This window comes from Cervus canadensis, chromosome X (genome assembly GCF_019320065.1).
Source record: "Cervus canadensis isolate Bull #8, Minnesota chromosome X, ASM1932006v1, whole genome shotgun sequence".
In the NCBI taxonomy this organism is placed as follows: Eukaryota; Metazoa; Chordata; class Mammalia; order Artiodactyla; family Cervidae; genus Cervus; species Cervus canadensis.
This window is the reverse complement of record NC_057419.1, coordinates 143,624,756-143,644,980: the sequence shown is the minus strand read 5'-3', so window position 1 is coordinate 143,644,980 and position 20,225 is coordinate 143,624,756. Positions and strand designations below refer to the sequence as shown.

Below are 20,225 nucleotides of genomic sequence, written 5' to 3'. Positions count from 1 at the left end.
TTAGAATTTATATATTTGTCTAATTTATACAATTTTTCTATAATCTAATATATATAATTTTTAATATAATTTGTCTAATATATATATTAGACATTTATATATTTGTCCATTGTAGTCATTATTTTACTTGGTGTCAAGTTGTTCTATCTTTGACCAGTGGGAGGCCCTTCAAGCTGGCTTCTGAGTCCTTTTGATGTGCTTTCTGGTATGAGAGTGTGGTCTAGACGCATGTGTATAATTCCTTCTTTGGAGCTAGAATCAGCCATTTCTCCAAAGGAGCCTGGTCTCCTTTAGTGGGATATGTGCTTAGAGGGTTCAGTCTGGGGGCTAGAATCATTCATTGCTACTTGATTGATCATAGGTGTTTCATCCTGAGAAACCCATTGTAAGTTGAAAATGCATTTAATACAGCAAACATACCAAATCTAACCTACCTTAAACATGCTCAGAGCACTTATATTAGCCTACAGTTGTGCAAAATCATCAAACACAAAGCCTATTTTATAATAGAGTGTTGAGTATCTCATGTAATTTATTGAATGCTGGACTGAGGTGAAAAGCAAAATGGTTGTATGGGTACAGATTGGTTGGAAGAGTACCGGTTGTTTACCCTCATGGTCTTGTGACTCACTGAGCTGTGGCTCAATGCCACTGCCCAGCATTACAAGAGAGTATCATATCACATATCATTAGCTCAGGGAAAGATCAAAATTCAAAATTTGAAATGCAGTTTTTACTAAGTATATATGATACCATCTCACATCCTTTGGTTTCAACTTGAAGAACTCTCTTTAGCATTTTTAACAAGGTAGGTCTAATTGTGATGAACTCCCTCAGGTTTTGTTTATCCGGGATGGTCTCTTATTTCTCCTTCATTTTAGAAGCAAATTTTTGTCAGATAAAGTATTCTTGTTTGGGATTTTTTTCTCTCAATACTGAATATCTCATCGGACTCCCTTCTAGTCTTCTGAGAAATCCGCTTATAATTTTATGGGACCTCTCTTGATACATGGTGATCCACTTTTTCTTGCTGGTATCCAGATTTGCTCATTGTCTCGACTTTTGACAGTTTGTTGTAATGCTTGTTTGTGTTCATCCTAGTTGAAGTCAAAGCTATGGTTTTTCCAGTAGTCATGTACGGATGTGAGAGTTCAACTATAAAGAAAGCTGAGTGCTGAAGAATTGATGCTTTTGAACTGTGGTATTGGAGAAGACTCTTGAGAGTCCCTTGGACAGCAAGGAGATCAAACCAGTCCATCCTAAAGGAAATCAGTCCTGATTATTCATTGGAAGGACTGATGCTGAAGCTGAAACTCCAATACTTTGGCCACCTGATGTGAAGAACTGACTCATTGGAAAAAACCTTGATGCTGGGAAAGGCATCCTGCTGAAGGTAGGAGGAGAAGGGGACGAGAGAGGATGAGATGGTTGGATGGCATCACCAACTCGATGGACATGAGTTTGAGTAAACTCCGGGAGTTGATGATGGACAGGGAGGCCTGGTGAGCTGCAGTCCATGGGGTCACAAAGAGTCGGACACGACTGAGAGACTGAACTGAACTGAACTGAACTAGTTGAAGTCATTTAAGCTTCTTGAATTTAGATGTCCATTTCATGAAATTCATGGCCACTATTTCCTCAAATCAACTCTCTGCCCTCTTCTCTCCCTCTCCTCCTTCTTGGAGTCCTATAATGTATATACTGATCTTCTTCCTGGTGTACTATGAATCTCTTAAGCTTTCTTCACTTTTTTCTTTTTTTTTTTCATTTTGTTCCTCTGACTCCATGCTTTCAAATGACCTATCTGCAAGTTTGCTGATTCTTCTGCTTGATCAAATATTCTGTTGTTGTTGTTCAGTCACTAAGTCATGTAGACTCTCTGCAACCCCACGGACTACAGCACGCCAGGATTCCCTGTCCTTGACCAACTCCCGGAGCTTACTCAAACTCATGTCCATTGAGTGAGTGATACCATGCAGTCATCTCATCCTCTGTTATCTCCTTCTCCTCCAGCCTTCAGTCTTTCCCAGCATCAGGGTCTTTTCCAGTCAGTCGGCTCTTTGCATCATGTGACCAAAGTATTGAAGCTTTAGCTTCAGCATCAGTCCTTCCAGTGAATATTCAGGGTTGATTTTCTTTAAGATTAACTGGTTTGATCTTCTTGCAGTCCAAGGACTCTCAAGAGTCTTCTCCAACACCACAGTTCAAAAGCATCAATTCTTCAGTGCTTAACTTTCTTTACGGTTCAACTCTCACATCTGTACATGACTACTGGAAAAACCATAGCTGTGACGTTATGGACCTTTGTCGGCAATGTCTCTGCTTTTTAATAATACACTGTGTAGGTTTGTCATAGCTTTTCTTCCAAGGAGCAAATGTATTATTTTAATTTCATGGCTGCAGTCTCTATCTGCAGTGATTTTGCACCCCAAGAAAATAAAATCTGTCACTGTTTCCATTGTTTCCTGGTCTATTTGCCAAGAAGTGATGGGACCAGAAGCCATAATCTTTGTTTTTTGAATGTTGAGTTTTAAGCCTCCTTTTTCACTCTCCTCTTTCACCTTTATCAAGAGGCTCTTTAGTTCCTCTTCGCTTTCTGCCATAAGACTGGTGTCATCTGCATATCTGAGGTTATTGATATTTCTCATGGCAATCTTGATTCCAGCTTGTACTTCATCCACCCTAGCATTTCACATGATGTACTCTGCATATAAGTTCAATAAGCAGGGTGACAGTATACAGCCTTGATGTACTCCTTCCCCAATTTTGAATCAGTCCATTGTTCCAGGTTCGGTTCTAACAGTTGCTTCTTGACCCGCATACAGGTTTCTCAAGAGGCAGGTCAGGTGGTCTGATATTCTCATTTCTTGAAGAATTTTCCAGTTTGTTGTTATCCACACAGTAGAAGGCTTTAGCATAGTCAAGGAAGCAGATGTTTTTCTGGAATTCTCTTGCCTTTTCTATGATTCAACAGATGTTGGCCGTTTGATATCTGATTCCTCTGCCTTTTCTAAATCCAGCTTGTACATTTGGAAGTTCTCAGTTCATGTACTATTGAGCCTAGCTGGGAGGATTTTGAGCATTACCTTGCTAACATGTAAAATAAGTGCAGTTGTGCAGTAGTTTCTACATTCTTTGGCATTGCCTTTCTTTGAGAAATGAATGGAATGAAAACTGACCTTTTCCAGTCCTATGGCCACTGCTGAGTTGTCCTAATATGCTGTCATATTGAGTGCAGCACTTTCATAGCATCATCTTTTAAGATTTGAAAAAGCTCAGCTGGAATTCCATCACCTCCTGTAATGAAATTTTCAATTCAATTATTGTATTCTTCAGCTACATAATTTGTTTGGTTCTTTTTTTTTTTTTTTATAATTTCTATCCCTGTTGATATATTCATTTTGTTCATGATCACTTTCCTGATTTTGTTTCATTGTCTCTGATGATAATTTTGAATTTTCTGTCACATAATGTTCGATCATTTATTTATGATTCATTTCTCTAGATTTATTTTGTTCCTTTGATTGGGCCAGGTTTCTCTGCATGCCTTTATTATTTCTTTTCTGGGATTTGAAAAAGCAGTCTTCTCTCTTAGTCTTTTTTAAAAGCTATTTTTTTTATTTGGCTCTGTCAGGTCTTAATTGAGCATACTGGATCTTTGTTGTGGCTCTTGAGCTTAGTTGTTCCATGGCATGTAGGATCTTAGTTCCCTGACCAGGGATCAAACCCACGTTCTTTGCATTGTAAGGTGGATTCTTAACCACTGGAACACCAGGGAAGTCCCCTGCTCCCAGTCTTCATGGCCTGGTTTTATACAGGGTAATATCATCTCCAGCCCAACCTGGCTGGAAATTCTGGGGGCCTTACAACACTTTTTTGAGGATGCATGTTCTCCAGCTTTGTTCAGGTAATTTCCCAGTTTGAGAGATTTGCTGGACTTCTTTTCTTCTTTGGAGTTTGTAATCTCTTTCTCTCTCTGATGTCTGTGGTGCTGCAGGTTCTCTGGTTGCACAATAGGCTGCAGAGCTCTCATTTGTTCTCAGTGGCCCCCAGGCATCCAGAGTAGACTGATTCCCTATCAGAAACTAGTCCCTTGGGAAGCGCCTGAAGAGACACCATGTTTGATATATGAATCACTCTTCACTTTTCCTCCTAAGAGGAAAGCTGCACTTGGCTAACTGGTTGGCAAAACTGGTGAGCATGCTTCCAATTTAAGGGGCTTTATTTGGAGGGAACAGAAAGCCCACACAATAATAACAATGACTGTAGAAATAATAATGGTCAGTTTAGGTATGATAAGGATGATAAGAATGATAAATATTTATTGCTGTCTTCCTCAGTGACCAACAGTGGTATAAGTGCTAAAAGTATACTTACTAGTTTCATCCTCACTATAACCTATGAGGAGACTTTGAGCATGAGGGAACTGAAGCACAGTGAGGACAGGGGTAGCAAGTGGTGGGGCTTTGATTTGAATACAGTTTTGTAGTTCCTGAGCCTTTCATCTAAGCAGTGTGTGCTACTGCCTTTCAGATGATAAGACCCTACTTTTTCAATCAAGGTAAAGCAAAATGAAACACAGTAAAGTACCATGTTTTTCTCCTAATTAACTAAGCAGAGGTTTAAATATTGATAATAATTAATGTAGTGTAGAATTTGGGGGCCTGTGACCTGTCCTACCAGTAGGTACTCCCCCAATATCTCGTCTCCCATCCTATGCCTCTGGGTGTTCCTTTTCTAAAGTTGAGTTGCTTTCTTGTAGGTTTCCTGTAAGGCTAAGAATGCTTCAATTTCTCAGGATTTTATTATTTTAAATAATTGAAACAGTGTGTACTGTGGGGTGTTTAGTAGAGTAAAAAATCAATTACTAAAAAAGGAAAGAAAATATCCTGAAACATATCACCAAAAGAAAAGCCCCACTAAGATTTTCATTTGTATGTCCTTTTTTTTTTGTATGTCCTTTTTTTAAAATAAAAAAAAAAAAAAACTTGTCATTGGAGTATAGTTGATTTACAGTTTTGTGTTAGTTTCAGATGTACAGAGAAGTGAATCAGTTATTTGTATACACTTATCATACTCTAGAAATTTTCTCTTGCTGTTATTTATACATTTGTGCATGTGTGTCTGTATTTACATATTTATGTACAAAAGATAAGTTCTCATCATACATTGAGTTTTGTGACCCACTCACCTTCTGTCAGCATACCTCCCCGAGTCAGTGATTAAAAATCAGTTTATACCACAGGGATGGTAGAAATGCTCATAGCCAGTGAAGATATAAACAAAGAAATAAAAATGACTAAAATGCATTTAACCAAGTGCTTTTTATGTATTGACTCATTGTGCTTACAGCAGTAGTATGAATTAGATATGGTGTTAACCCACATTTCATAGATGAAATGATAAGGGACAGAGACATAAGGACTTAGCTCAGAACTGCACAGTTTGGAACAGAGCATTTTGGGTTTGTACCCAGTTTCTCATGCTACAGAACTGGGGAAAATGTCAAAGATTTGTTAGGAGCAGTCTATGCAAGTGTACATATTTTAGATGGTCATTAAAAAGTAATGGTATTTGTATATTAATATATTTGTAGAAAGTATTGGACTTAGTGACCAAAAAGGTAGCTTGTGACCTCGGTGAGTGCACATTCATTGCAATCACAGGGACAGAAGCTACAGTGCAGTGAGATAAGGAGACAGTGGGAAGTGAAGAATGTTAACAGGGAATGCAGAAAACGCTTCCTGAAACTTTTGATGAGAGAACAAAGAGAGATTTTTTTTTTAAAAATCTTCAAATCCTTGAAACTTAAGCAACCTTAAAAGTTATACTAATACAGCCACTATGGAGAACAGTGTGGAGATCCCTTAAATAACTGGAAATAGAACTGCCATATGACCCAGCAATCCCACTTCTGGGCATACACACCGAGGAAACCAGATCTGAAAGAGACACGTGCACCCCAATGTTCATCGCAGCACTGTTTATAATAGCCAGGACATGGAAGCAACCTAGATGCCCATCAGCAGATGAATGGATAAGGAAGCTGGGTACATATACACTATGGAATATTACTCAGCCGTTAAAAAGAATTCATTTGAATCAGTTCTAATGAGATGGATGAAACTGGAGCCCATTATACAGAGTGAAGTAAGCCAGAAAGATAAAGACCAATACAGTATACTAATGCATATACATGGAATTTAAAAAGATGGTAATGTGTAACCCTATATGCAAAACAGAAAAAGAGACACAGATGTACAGAACAGACTTTTAGACTCTGTGGGAGAAGGCGAGGGTGGGATGTTCTGAGAGAATAGCATTGAAGCAAGTATACTATCAAGGGTGAAACAGATCACCAGCCCAGGTTGGATGCATGAGACAAGTGCTCAGGGCTGATGCACTGGGAAGACCCAGAGGGATGGGATGGAGAGGGAGGAGGGAGGGGGGATCAGAATGGGGAACACGTGTAAATCCATGGCTGATTCATGTCAATGTATGGCAAAAACCACTATAGTATTGTAAAGTAATTAGCCTCCAACTAATAAAAATAAATTGGAAAAGCAAAGTTAATGTGAAGCTCATCTCAGAAATAACCCTTGAATTTGTCCTTTCTACACTCTTATTTGCACTGTGGAGTTAAGAAGACACTTCCAATGGAATAGTATGGGCCCTAAAGCTCAGTATATATTAAGGTATCAGTGAATGGAAGAATGGATAATTGTCTGTCAAGAAATGGTAGTAATTTGTGGAATTTTGCCTCTCAGGAGGCAACACATGGCAGAAATCTTGGTGTGGTATGGCTGGAAAATGTATGATCTGAGAGCCGCTGCACTGGTGACTATAGGGTGAGTCCCAAATTTTCTTATCAATGTATTAACATAAGGAGCAGTCCAGGAGCAGAAGTTAGACAAACACCCTGGTGCCATCTCTCACTGAGCTCATCAGGTGAGTCAAAAGCAAGCCTGTCTTCCCAGGGTGGGGACTGGATTAGGATCAACACAGGTATGTTGTGAGCAGCTCTTAGGAGATTCTGTAAAACCAAAGAATGAAGAGAACCTGCTATCAGACCTTCAAGTCAGCACATGTCAGAGAGTTGCTTGCTCCCTTCCCCTAGATGCATGTAATCTCTGTAGGAGAAAGAGTGAGAAATGACTTTTCACCATGTCTTTCTTAGGACCAGGGCTCAGATAGCCCCCATTGCTATTCAGTTCAGTTTAGTTCAGTTGCTCAGTCATATCCAACTCTTTGTAATCCCATGGACTGCAGCACGCCAGGCCTCCCTGTCCATCACCAGTCTCCCGGAGTTTACACAAACTCATGTCTATTGAGTCGGTGATGCCATTCAACCATCTCATCCTCTCTCGTCCCCTTCTCCTCCCACCTTCAATCTTTCCCAGCATCAGGGTCCTTTCAAATGAGTCAGTACTTCACATCAGGTGGCCAAAGTATTTGAATTTCAGCTTCAACATCAGTCCTCCCAATGAATATTCAGAACTGATTTCCTTTAGGATGGACTGATTGGATCTCCTTGCTGTCCAAGGGACTGTCAAGAGTCTTCTCCAACACTACAGTTCAAAAGCATCAATTCTTTGGTGCTCAGCTTTCTTTATAGTCCAACTCTCACATGCATACATGACTACTAGAAAAACCATAGCCTTGACTAGATGGACCTTTGTTGGCAAAGTAATGTCTCTGCTTTTTAATATGCTGTCTAGTTTTGCTCATAACTTTTCTTCCAAGGAGTGAGCGTCTTTTAATTTCATGGCTGCAGTCACCATCTGCAGTGATTTTGGAGCCCAAAAAAATCAAATCTGCCACTGTTTCCCCATCTATTTGCCATGAAATGACAGGACTGGATACCGTGATCTTAGTTTTCTGAATGTTGAGCTTTAAGTCAGCTTTTTCACTCTCCTCTTTCACTTTCATCAAGAGGCTCTTTAGTTCCTCTTCACTTTCTGCCATAAGGGTGGTGTCATCTGCATATCTGAGGTTATTGATATTTCTCCTGGCAATCTTGATTCCAGCTTTTGTTTCATTCAGCCCAGCGTTTCTCATGATGTACTCTGCATATAAGTTAAATAAGCAGAGTGACAATATACAGCCTTGACGTACTCCTTTCCCGATTTGGAATCAGACTATTTTTCCATGTCCAGTTCTAACTGTTGCTTCCTGACCTGCATACGGATTTCTCAAAAGGCAGGTCAGGTGGTCTGGTATTCTCATCTCTTCAAGAATTTTCCACAGTTTATGGTGATCCACACAGTCAAAGGCTTTGACATAGTCAATAAAGCAGAAATAAGTGTTTTTCTACAACTTTCTTGGTTTATTGATAATCCAATGGATGTTGGCAATTTTATCTCTGGTTCCTCTGGGCTTCCCTCATAGCTCAGTTGGTAAAGAATTCACCTGCAATGCAGGAGACCCTGGTTTGATTCCTGGGTCAGGAAGATCAGCTGGAGAAGGGATAGGCTACCTACTCCAGTATTCTTGGACTTCCCTTGTGGCTCAGCTGGTAGAGAATCTGCCTGCAATGCGGGAGACCTGGGTTCCATCCCTGGGTTGGGAAGATCCTCTGGAGAAGGGAAAGGCTATCCACTCCAGTATTCTGGCCTAGAGAATTCCATTGACTGTATAGTCCATGTGGTCACAAAGAGTCGACAAGACTGAGCGGCTTTCACTTTAACTTTCTTTCCTCTGCCTTTTCAAAAACCAGCTTGGACATCTGGAAGTTCACGGTTCACATACTGCTGAAGCCTGGGTTGGAGAATTTTGAGCATTACTTTACTAGCATGTAACATGAGTGCAATTGTGTGGTAGTTTGAACATTCTTTGGCACTGCCTTTTTTTGGGGATTGCAATGAAAACTGACCTCTTCCAGTCCTGTGGCCACTGCTGAGTTTTCCAAATTTGCTGGCATATTGAGTGCAACACTTTCACAGCATCAACTTTTAGGATTTGGAATAGCTCAACTGGAATTCCATCATCTCCACTAGCTTTGTTCATAGTGATGCTTCCTAAGGTCCACTTGACTTTGTATTCCAGGATGTCTGGCTCTAGGTGACTGATCACACCATCGTGATTATCTGGGTCGTGAAGATCTCTTTTTTTGTATAGGTCTTCTGTGTATTCTTGCCACCTCTTCTTATTTTTTTTTTTAATTTTTTTTAATTTTTTTATTTTATTTTTTATTAGTTGGAGGCTAATTACTTCACAACATTTCAGTGGGTTTTGTCATACGCCACCTCTTCTTAATATCTTCAGCTTCTGTTAGGTCCATACCACTTCTGTCCTTTGCATGAAATATTCCCTTGGTATCTCCAATTTTCTTGAAGAGATCTCTAGTCTTTCCCATTCTATTTTTTTCCTCTATTTCTGTGCATTGATCACTGAGGAAGCCTTTCTTATCTCTTCTTGCTATTCTTTGGTACTCTGCATTCAAATAGGTATATCTTTCCTTATCTCCTTTGCTTTTTGCTTCTCTTCTTTTCACAGCTATTTGTAAGGCCTCCTCAGACAGCCATTTTTCTTTTTTGCATTTCTTTTTCTTGGGGATGGTCTTGATCACTGCCTCCTGTACAATGTCATGAACCTCTGTCCATAGTTCATCAGGCACTCATGTCTATCAGATCTAATCCCTTGAATCTATTTGTCACTTCCACTGTATAATCGTAAGGGATTTGATTTAGGTCATACCTGAATGGTCTAGTGGTTTTCCCTACTTTATTCAATTTAAGTATGAATTTGGCAATAAGGAGTTCATGATCTGAGCCACAATCAGCTCCCGTTCTTGTTTTTGCTGACTGTATAGAGCTTCTGCATCGTTGGCTGCAAAGAATATAATCAATCTGATTTCAGTATTGACCATCTGGTGATGTCCATGTGTAGAGTCTTCTCTTGTGTTGTTGTAATGAACAGCAAAAGTTAAAATTTTACATAATCTCCTTCTCTTTCTGCCTCTGTAACTCAGCTTGCCCCTTGCAAATCTAGATCATATAGGTCATGCAGTCTCAGAAAGTGGGGCCTTGCAATACTAGGAACTGAAGTTTATCTCACTCACCCTTGTCCAGCTCTTTGCAATTGCCCAGCACCTGCAAACCTGCTTAATCATGCCTGTCCAGGCCAGGCATCCCCCTCCCCATCTTGACGGCTATTCCTGTGCGTGCAAAACCCCTTAGTTTAAACCAGCCTATTAACAGCTAGTGTTGCCCACTACAGTCTGTCTATAAAAACTCTGTAACCCCTTTGTTCAGGGCTCAGAGCTTGGAGTGTTAACTCCTCTGGGCCCTCTGGCGTAATAGACCTGAGTTCTCCAACTCTCTGAGTGTGGTGCTTGGTTTCTCAAGTACTGGTTTCTGTAACATTTCTGAAGGCCCCAGTGAGATTCCAACCACGCCGGCCAAATTGAGCCAGTCTGGCGGCTCAACCGGGCTCGAGTGAAGGAAACCCGAGTCAAACAAGGAGGCACACCACCTGACAGTATTCTGGGTTCTCTTTCCGACTGGTATTCTGACTCTGAACAGCCGAGCCCCAACTGGACTCATTGTAAGGATGAACCAACCCATGAGGAATGGCCACAAGATAAGTTAAGGTCCCGGAGCTGGTCCTCAGGCAGGAACCTACCCCAATGGGTAGAAGCAGAGGTTGATCACCTCCTTGGGCTGCCAGGAAAGGAGCATCAGTTAAGGAGACCTGGGGACTCAGGAGAAGGGAGGTATCATGAATGATAACCTCCTTGGGGCACCCTAGAAGGGAGCAACAGTTAAGGAAACCTGGGGACTTGGGAGAAGGGAGGCATCGTGGTAGCCTCTGAACGATTGTGAGTGCGTAATTGCTGCTTGAACAGAGTGAGAAAAATGTTTCTTTTTGGAAACTACAAAACCAATTCTTTTTGCATATGCAATTAAAAACAACTAGCCTGTTAAAAAGACCTGCCCACAGAAAAGCTTGAAGTTAATCCTTTCCATGTCCTTAAAATACACAGCCAGCTTTGCCTGAGACCTCAACCTTGAACAAATTAGAACTTCAAGTGCAGAGAAGAAAAAAAGGGGGGATCAAAGAGATATTTTAAATCTCAAACAGAAAACTATAAGATCTCTGTCAGTCAGTCTGTCTGGATTTATATATGTCTCAGTATATGTCTTTTTTTCTGATAATATTATTGAAGTTGTAAATGAGTTCTAATTTAATTGGCCTAAAGAAAAATTAGCACTTACAAATCAAACAATTCTAAATACAAGAAAAATTGACCTAAATAAATTTCAGATTCAACTGAACTGGGAAATATTCAATATTAAATATCTAGTATTAATGTTTCTTTGCTAATCCAGTAAGAAAGTAGGATGTATGTTTTTAATATAGAAGATATAAAAAATAAAATTACATTTTATAAAGGGAAAAGAAAGTAGGTTTGACTTACAGGTGGCTGTTACAGAAAGTGATTAAAAGGTTGGTGAAAGGTGGACCCTGAAAAAAAGTTTTGTGCATGGTTAGGATTGACTAAGTTTAAAATAAATTTAATTACATTTACCTAAATGAGTTTAAAGTAAGCTGGTGCAAAAACTTAAATTTGGACTTTCTCTCTGTTAAGAGGACATACTTTCCTTAGATGTTGAACTGCTTTTAATAATAGATTTAAGTTTCTTCACCTCTTAATTGATCTGTTCTATATTTACCTTTGAAATCTTTTGTTAGCTTTGGCTAAGTAAATATCTATTATTTCACAGTAACTTATATGATCCTACCTGATTGAGTGTTATAAACCCTTTTGATATTTATTGACAAAACTTCCTAAATAACTTGACTTCTAGCTAACTTTGGGATGCTTCAGAGGGCCCCGAGACATCCCAAAGAGCTATTAAGCTACCTGGGTTCACTGGACATGTTAAATTACATGGGAAGTACTGTTAAAGGGGTGAAAAATCTTTTTAGGTTATACTGTATGGTTGATGTTACTAACATAGATATCCTTAAATTATGTGAAATCCATGCAGATCTGATATGCCCTGATAAAATATGGTCAATTATAATTCTAGTTATCATATTAAAGTGTTATGACCAGGTTTCTTTGTCAATTGTGATAGAATCAGATTTTAAACATGCTTTCTATGGTTTTACTCTCATGCCTTTAGAAGAATACTGGTAGTTCTTCAAGATTTATGGAAAAGACTTTCTAAGATTAAACAGATAAACAAATTTTGTTGTTAACAGTAAGCTGGTACCAGACTGGAATTTGGTCTTCTCTCTGTTTAGAGAACAAGGTTTTCTTAAAATGCACCTTTCGATAACAGATTATAGATTTCTTTGCCTTTTTTTATTTATATTTCTTTTAAAAATCTTTTTGTTACTTTGGTAAAATAAATATACACTATTTAAGATTTATAAAGCTTATCTCAGTAACCAGTCTTTGGATAAAGGTCAGATGCTCCATGATGTACAACCAGGAGATTAACACTTGGCTATAATCATTTAACTGAGACAGATGACCTGGGGTATAGTGGGCTATACCCAATGAAAGTTCTTGACTTAAATTCTTGCTTATGACCTTTCTAATAACTGCTAGCTATATTATTTTCTATGTAGCTTGCTTCAGAAGATTGTTTCTTACGTTACCAAATGTGTGACTGAGCCTGTGATAAAATGCTGATATGCAGTTCCATATGAGATCAAGAATTATAATAGTGTAACTGTAGGTATGGGAAGAAGCAACAAGAAAAAAATATTTTCCTGGACCAAGAGGCTAGTAAGACAGGTATGGTCCAGAGACTTTTGCTACTTACAAGGCCTGGTCTAGTGACAACACACTGAGTGGCCTCTCAATGGAGTCTTTGTTAGATCTGGGAATGAGCCTTCCCAACACCACGGGACACATTGACCATGCAATGCTCCCAAAACATGGTCAAATATGACTATGAAGGGGCCCTGCTGACTGGAAGTTGGCCCTTGTGAGGTGCCTCTACAAAAATGAAGTCATGACCACTACAAGATGCTGACCTTCAACACCCCCTTGAAAGGAGTTCAGGGTGGAGACAAAAAAGTAAGGCACTCTGTGCTCTGGGAAAACCCAAAAAACAGGCCTTCAGATAATCAGATGTTTTCAGGTAAAGATTTTTATGAGTCCAAATTGTTGCATCTTCTCATACCTATAGAAACACTAATGTCACAAACCAGTGTCTGGACCTGATTCTCCTAGCTAGCGCCTCAGCAGCTTTCCTACTTCTATTAATCTTTGGGCCATATATCTTTAACTTTCTTGTTAAGTTTGTTTCTCCAAGTAGTAGTACGACAAGAATATCCCCTGGCCAACACCCAGACAGTGCTAGCACAAGCTGCCTTATCATTCTGTGGACTCTCACCTCCCTCCATAAATGCACCCCGAGGTCCTCAGGCTATTCTCCCTTTGAGATCTTATACAGGAGACCACCCCCAGTTATTAAAAAAAAAAAAAAAAGCTCAAGGGAAGCCACCAACAACTAGCTGACTAGATGTTGGGACAAGTAGATGTCCCAACACCTCCACGCCCTGGGAAAAGTCTTCTGCCATATCACCCAAGAAACCTGAGAAAGGATACCCATTCCACTGGGCAACTGGGTTCATCCCTATCAGCCAGGAGATGAGATATGGGTTAAAGATTGGAAAAAGAAACCACTTCAGCCAGTTTGGACAGGCCCTCACACGGTCGTCCTGGCAACCCCTACTGCTGATAAAGTTATAGGTGTCATCCCTTTGATCCACCACAGCAGAGTCAAGAAGGCAGAGACTTCCTGTGATGAGGACTCCTGGAAAACAGTTTGGGACCCCCAAAACTCCCTCAAGGTTCAGTTCCAAAAATAATGACCCTCACCCACGAAGGACACTGAGCCCTGCTCTAGTCACTCCAGAAGCTGACGAGTCAACGCATGGCAGAGCTTGAGGATTCTTCAGCCTTGCTCCAGCCACACTCCAGCAGCTGGCTGGTCAATGCACAGTGGAATCTTGAGGATCCTGCTATCAAAATATCAATGGATTTTTGTTGTCAATCTTGGCCTCTGTCCCTGATTGGTATTGTTGCCGCACTCTTCACTACAGGACTAGCTTCAGTCACACCCCAGGACTGGGATTTGGGTCAGAAGCTGTGGTTAACTGTCTATTATCTTACTATAGTGGGAAGCCTCATTCTTATTAGATGCCTCTTTTCATCGATTCACCCTACTAACTAAACTGCTCCACAGTATAGCTGACCCACCTTCACAACAGGCTCAGTTGCTATAGCTGTGACAACCCAAAGATGGGGAGAAAACCTTTTGCTAGTGTTCAGTTATCTGTTATGTGCAGGCTGTTTTGCAGCCTTTTGATGTCTCTTGCTGTAACAGATGGTGCCACCCCCATCAAGGCCTTTTCTTTGTGGGACAGATGCCTCTTTATGTCTACCTGCCAGTTAGATGGGTATCTGCACCTTAGCTTTCTTCATTCCCCAGACGAATATTGTCCCTAACAACCAGATTCTCACCGTACCTCTGGCAGCACATATGTGGTCAAAGAGAGCCATCCAGTTTATACCCCTTCTAGTTGGTTGGGGAATCACGGGTGGAATAGGTATGGGAATAGGAGAAATTGCTTCATCAACCACCTTTTACTGTACACTATCCAAAGACTTCACAGACAACATCGAGAGAGTGGCCAAATCTTTCGTGGCTTTACAGGACCAACTAGACTCCCTGGCTGAGATGGTTTTATAGAATAGGAGAGGGCTAGACCTACTGACAGCTGAAAAAGGAGGACTCTACCTCTTCTTGAATGAAGAATGCTGCTTTTATGTAAACCAATCAGAAAGAGTCAGGGACATGGCCCAATAGCTAAGGGAACAAATCATAAAAAGAAGAGAGAAACTAGCTAATTCCAGGGTAATTGGAACAAAATCTGGAGCTGGGCATCGTGACTTCTCCCTTTAACAGGTCCTCTCCTCATGCTCTTTGCAGTGCTCTTGTTTGGCCCTTGTATTCTCAATGCAATTACCCAGTTCATAACCTCTTGGATTGAATCCATAAAGTTACAAATGGTAATAGTTCAAAATAGCCCCCTAAATGATGGGGAGCTCTGAATGTCCTACCAGAAACATGAGATGATGCTTTCTACAATGAGTGATAGAAGCATCAAGAGGGGGAAATGAAAAGGAAAAGTTAAAATTTTACATAATCTCCTTCTCCCTCTGTAACTCAGCTTGCTCCTTGCAAAGTCGATCATATAGGTCATGTAGTCTCAGAAAGTGGGGACTTGCAATACTAGGAACTGGAGTTTATCTCACTCACCCTTGTCCTGCTCTTTGCAATTGCCCAGCACCTGCAAACCTGCTTAATCATGCCTGTCCAGGCCAGGCATCCCCCTCCCCATCTTGACTGCTGTTCCTGTGTGTGCAAAACTCCTTAGTTTAAACCAGCCTATTAACAGCTAGTGTTGCTCACTATCGTCTGTCTATAAAAACTCTGTAACCCCTTTGTTCAGGGCTCAGAGCTTGGTGTGTTAACTCCTCTGGGCCCACTGGCGTAATAAACCTGAGTTCTCCAACTCTCCGAGTGTGGTGCTCGGTTTCTCAAGTACTAGTTTCTGTAACAGGAGGAGGGTGTTTGCTATGACCAGTGTGTTCTCTTGGCAAAACCCTATTCATTCTGTACTTCAAGGCCAAATTTGCCTGTTACTCCAGGTGTTTCTTGACTTCGTACTTTTGCATTCCAGTCCCCTATAGTGAGAAGGATATCTTTTTTGGGTGTTAGTTCTAGAAGGTCTTATAGGTCTTCACAGAACCGTTCAACTTCAGCTTCTTCAGCATTACTGGTAGGGGCATAGACTTGGATTACTTGGATATTGAGTGGTTTGCCTTGGAGAAGAAAAGAGATCATTCTGTCGTTTTTGAGATTGCATCCAAGTACTGCATTTCAGACTCTCTTGTTGACTCTGATGGCTACTCCATTTCTTCTAAGGGATTCTTGCCCATGGTAGTAGATATAATGGTCATCTGAGTTAAATTCACCCATTCCAGTCCATTTTAGTTCACTGATTCCTAATGTTGATGTTCACTCTTGCCATCTCCTCCTGTTTGGCCACTTCTAATTTGCCTTGATTCATGGACCTGACATTCCAGGTTCCTATGCAATATTGTTCTTTATAGCATCGGACTTTCCTTCCATCACCAGTCACATCCACAACTGGGTGGTGTTTTTGCTTTGGCCCCATCTCTTCATTCTTTCTGGAGTTATTTCTGCACTGATCTCCAGTAGCATATTGGGCACCTACCGACCTGGGGAGTTCATCTTTCAGTGTCCTATCTTTTTTCCTTTTCATACTGTTCATGGGGTTCTCAAGGCAAGAATACTGAAGAGGTTTGCTGTTCCATTTTCCAGTGGACCACATTTTGTCAGAACTCACCACCATGACCCGTCCATCTTGGGTGACCCTACACGGCATGACTCTTGGTTTCACTGAGTTATACGACTGTGATCCATGTGATCAGATTGGTTAGTTTTCTGTGATTGTGGTTTTCAGTCTGTCTGCCCTCTGATGGAGAAGGATAAGAGGCTTTTGGAAGCTTCCTGATGGGAGAGACTGACTGAGGGGGAAACTGGGTCTTGTTCTGGTGGGCCATGCTCAGTAAATCTTTAATCCAATTTTCTGTTGATGGGTGGAGCTGTGTTCCCTCCCTGCTATTTACCTGGGGCCAAACTATGGTGGAGGTAATGAATCCTTCAAAAGATCCTTCAAAAGATCCCATGCATGTACTGCTCTGCTCACTGCCCCCAACCCTGCAGCAGGTCACCACTGACCCACACCTCTGCTGGAGATTCCTGGACACCCTTGGGCAAGTCTGGGTCAGTCTCTTCTGGGGTCACTGCTCCTTTCTCCTGGGTCCTGGTGCACACAAGGTCTGTTTGTGCCCTCCAAGGGTCTATTTCCCAGTCCTGTGTGAGTTCTGGCAGCTATATGGTGCGACCATATAGGAGGTTAATGGCGACCTCCTCCAAGAGGGCTTATGCTATTCCCAAGTCTGCTGCACCCAGAGCCCCTGTCCCTGTGACAGTCCACTGCTGACCTGTACCATACCTCCATAGGGGATGCCTAAACACAGTTCTGTCTCAGTCTCTATGGGGTCCCTGAGTCCTGGTGCGCACAAGGTTTGTTTGAGCCCTCTGAGCATTTCTGGCGGGAATGGGGTTTGATTCTAAATGTGAATTCGCCACTCCTACCACCTTGCTGGGGCTGCTGTACCCCAACATTTATTTAAATAGAACTGAAGTCCCACCACGTGCCATAAACTCTGGGCAGGTTTCCTCGTTCACCCCTCAGGACAGCTCTGTGACAAAGGCACCATGAGTCACAGTCACAGATGCCCAAGATCATGGTGACAGAGCCTGGGTCTCCTCTGCAGGTAAGTGTCAGGATGGGATGAGGTCCCATCCCTCACCCTCCCTGAGGACGCAAAGTGGCCTCCCTTTCAGAAGATGGGCTTCCAGGGCTGGAGAAATGGTCATACACCCCTCCCGTTGTGGTCCCTCAGTACTCACTCACCTACCCCTCTGGATGAGGAACATAACATGCCAGGTGGCATCATATCCATCTCTATTTTTGTTCTTTTTTTCATGAAAAGGAGTATATTTGGAAAGAGTAAACTAGGAAACTGATTATGATGATAGCAATTCTATTTGGGAAATTTTTATTTGTGTTGAAGCAGTTCCATCTGCTGTTGACTACAAATTTGCATCACATGCACTGATTTATCTCTTCTCTTATTAATGTTTGCTAATGTACAGTGTGGACTCTACAGAGGGTCCCTACCAGAGAACACGTGCTAACCCCCATTATCCTCCAGGCTGCACATGCTGCCCATTCTTTCTCTCACACACTCTGTCATCCCCTGCTGGGACACTGAACATTACCACTCAGGCTGCCCACACCAGGATCCAAGGTCCCATACTCCATCCATCACCTCTTTCCTGCCCTTTGCCTGACCACCAACTGCTGCTGCCACTTGGTGTTTCATCTTGTGCAGGCCCTAGCGTATATCTTTTACAGCCTTCTTTTACACCTATCAGTGTTTTCTAACAGAATTAGTTTCATTCTGTACATATATTCAGAGGCTGAACTTTAATTTTTGATAGCTGTTTGAATAAACTCATTTGTAAGAAAATTGAAAGTGGTGATTTGTTAGTGCCACCTGGTGTCAGATGCCTGAACATTTCAAGACAGAAAGGTGGGAGGGAGGGCCTGTGGCAGAGCCACAACAAAGAGCTTTTTGGAAGTCTGGGTATAAAGGGGGGGATTCCTTGGGTACAGCTATATTGATGACATCTTCCTGGACATTGCATGTAGATAGAATCATGTGCTATGTGGTTTTTTGCATATTTGGCTTCTTTCACTTGGCATACTGTTTTCAACGTTCATCTATGTTATGACATCTATCTTCATTCCTTTTTATCGTCAAATAGTATACAATATTTTATTTACACATTCTTTAGTTGATGGACATTTGGGTTGTTTCCACTTTTGGCTCTTGTGAATAACAATGCTATATACATTTGTGTGCAAGTTTTTATGTAAATATATGTCCTCATTTCTCTTGGTTTTGTACCTAGGAGTGCAGTTGATGGGTCATACGGTAACTCTCTGTGTAACCATTTGAGGAACTGTTACACTGTTTTCATGACCATGACAGTCTTGAATACAGGCTGTTTTTTAGTTTCCTTGTGATTAGGCAGTTTGTTAGATTATTTGTGGTTATCAGTTCTAAGGGAAAATACCACAGAGTTGAAGTGCCTCTCATCACCTCATATCTGAGAGGACATGGTACCCACATGACATCACCGAGTCACTGGATATGATGACCTGCTTCATTGGGTTAACGTGCTGTTTGTCCAGTTTCTCTGATGTACAGTAACTTTTTCCATTTGCCTTCCCTATCCTTCAGAAGTCAGTCACTAAGTCCTCTCTGCCCTCAGAGGTAGAAGCCAGATCAGGCTTCCCCAGTGGCTCAGCAGTAAAGAATCCACCTGTAATACAGGAGATGGTGGTTCGATCCCTGTGTCAGAAAGATCCCTTGGAGGAGGAAAAGGCAACCCACTCCAGTATTCTTGCTTGGAGAATTCCAAAACCAAGAAGCCTGGTAGGCTATAGTCCATGGGGTTGCAAAGAATTGGATATGACTGAGCACACATGCAGGCACACTTCATGGAGTCAATGGTATTTACATATTATTTGGAATTATTTGATAAAGACATTTATTCTCAACACTATTTCTTTATTAATTCAGACATTTGTTGATATCAATGTGGATTCATGTATACTTTTTGTAGGTTGGGTTTTCTTTTTCTTATTTAATGGATATATCCCAAAAGAAAGTCAAACATCATAATTTCTACAATCCAGTAAAAGAATTTTGACTTAACAGGAAACTGCAAAAGAGGTCCCTATCCCTACCAATATATTGTCCAAATACGGTATATCGCACAATTCTTTCAAACAATATATTTTCATGGAAGAGTTTGGAATAACAATATAATTTCAGGCAATTTTGTTCCCTACTTGCTAAATTCTTGAGAAAGAAATAAATGGATAAAACACAGGTTATTGAAGTGACTATAAAAATTATTGCTAACTTGCACTTAACATATTTGCAAAATCAATTTCATTGAAGCAAAATTATGAGATATGTCTGAGAAAAAAATGTGCTTCATTTGAAAGCCAGTTGTTGAAAGCACAGCCTTCATGTTATCTAACTCTTACTCCGTGGAATGTATTTTACAGCTTGAGCTTTTGGATAACTGACTGTCCTGTAATGTGATTCCCTGTCTGTACTCAAGTAATTGAATTCTGAACTACAGAAGGGAAATTCTCTTCTCTCTCTCTTTTTATAAAAAAAATATAAAAAAAAATATTTATTTGGCTACATGGGGTCTTACTTGCTGTATGTGGGATCTCTTTTAGTTGCAGCATGTGGGATCTATTTCCCTGATCAGGGATTGAACCCTGGCCCCCTGCATTAGGAGCAGAGTCTTAGCCACTGGACCACCAGGGAAGTCCTGCAAGCCTCTTCTCTTGAGAAAATAACCTTATTTGCCTGTATTTGAAAAATCCTTTCAACATTCTGGATCTATTGTATAAGTGTGACAAACAAGTGGTTGTTGAGTTGGCAAGTGTAATTTCAGTGAAAGCGCAGAGGAACACAGCCCCTTTAGATGAGGGAAGGGAGGTGTAGGAAG

General features: G+C 41.0%; 1 long non-coding RNA gene across 6 annotated transcripts in view; it reads left to right on the top strand.

Moving 5' to 3' along the window:
• LOC122435167 overlaps window positions 1-20,225 on the top strand; it is a 98,107-nt gene that overhangs the window by 60,952 nt on the left and 16,930 nt on the right. For 3 of the 6 annotated variants that reach the window (XR_006267606.1, XR_006267604.1, XR_006267603.1), the window contains one exon: window positions 6,768-6,848. The exons of 2 other annotated variants lie outside the window; for them this stretch is intronic. This is a non-coding gene — a long non-coding RNA (uncharacterized LOC122435167). Of the gene's footprint in view, window positions 1-6,767; window positions 6,849-13,274; window positions 13,277-20,225 lie in introns of all 6 variants that reach the window. One more of the 6 variants, XR_006267605.1, reaches the window with a different exon arrangement.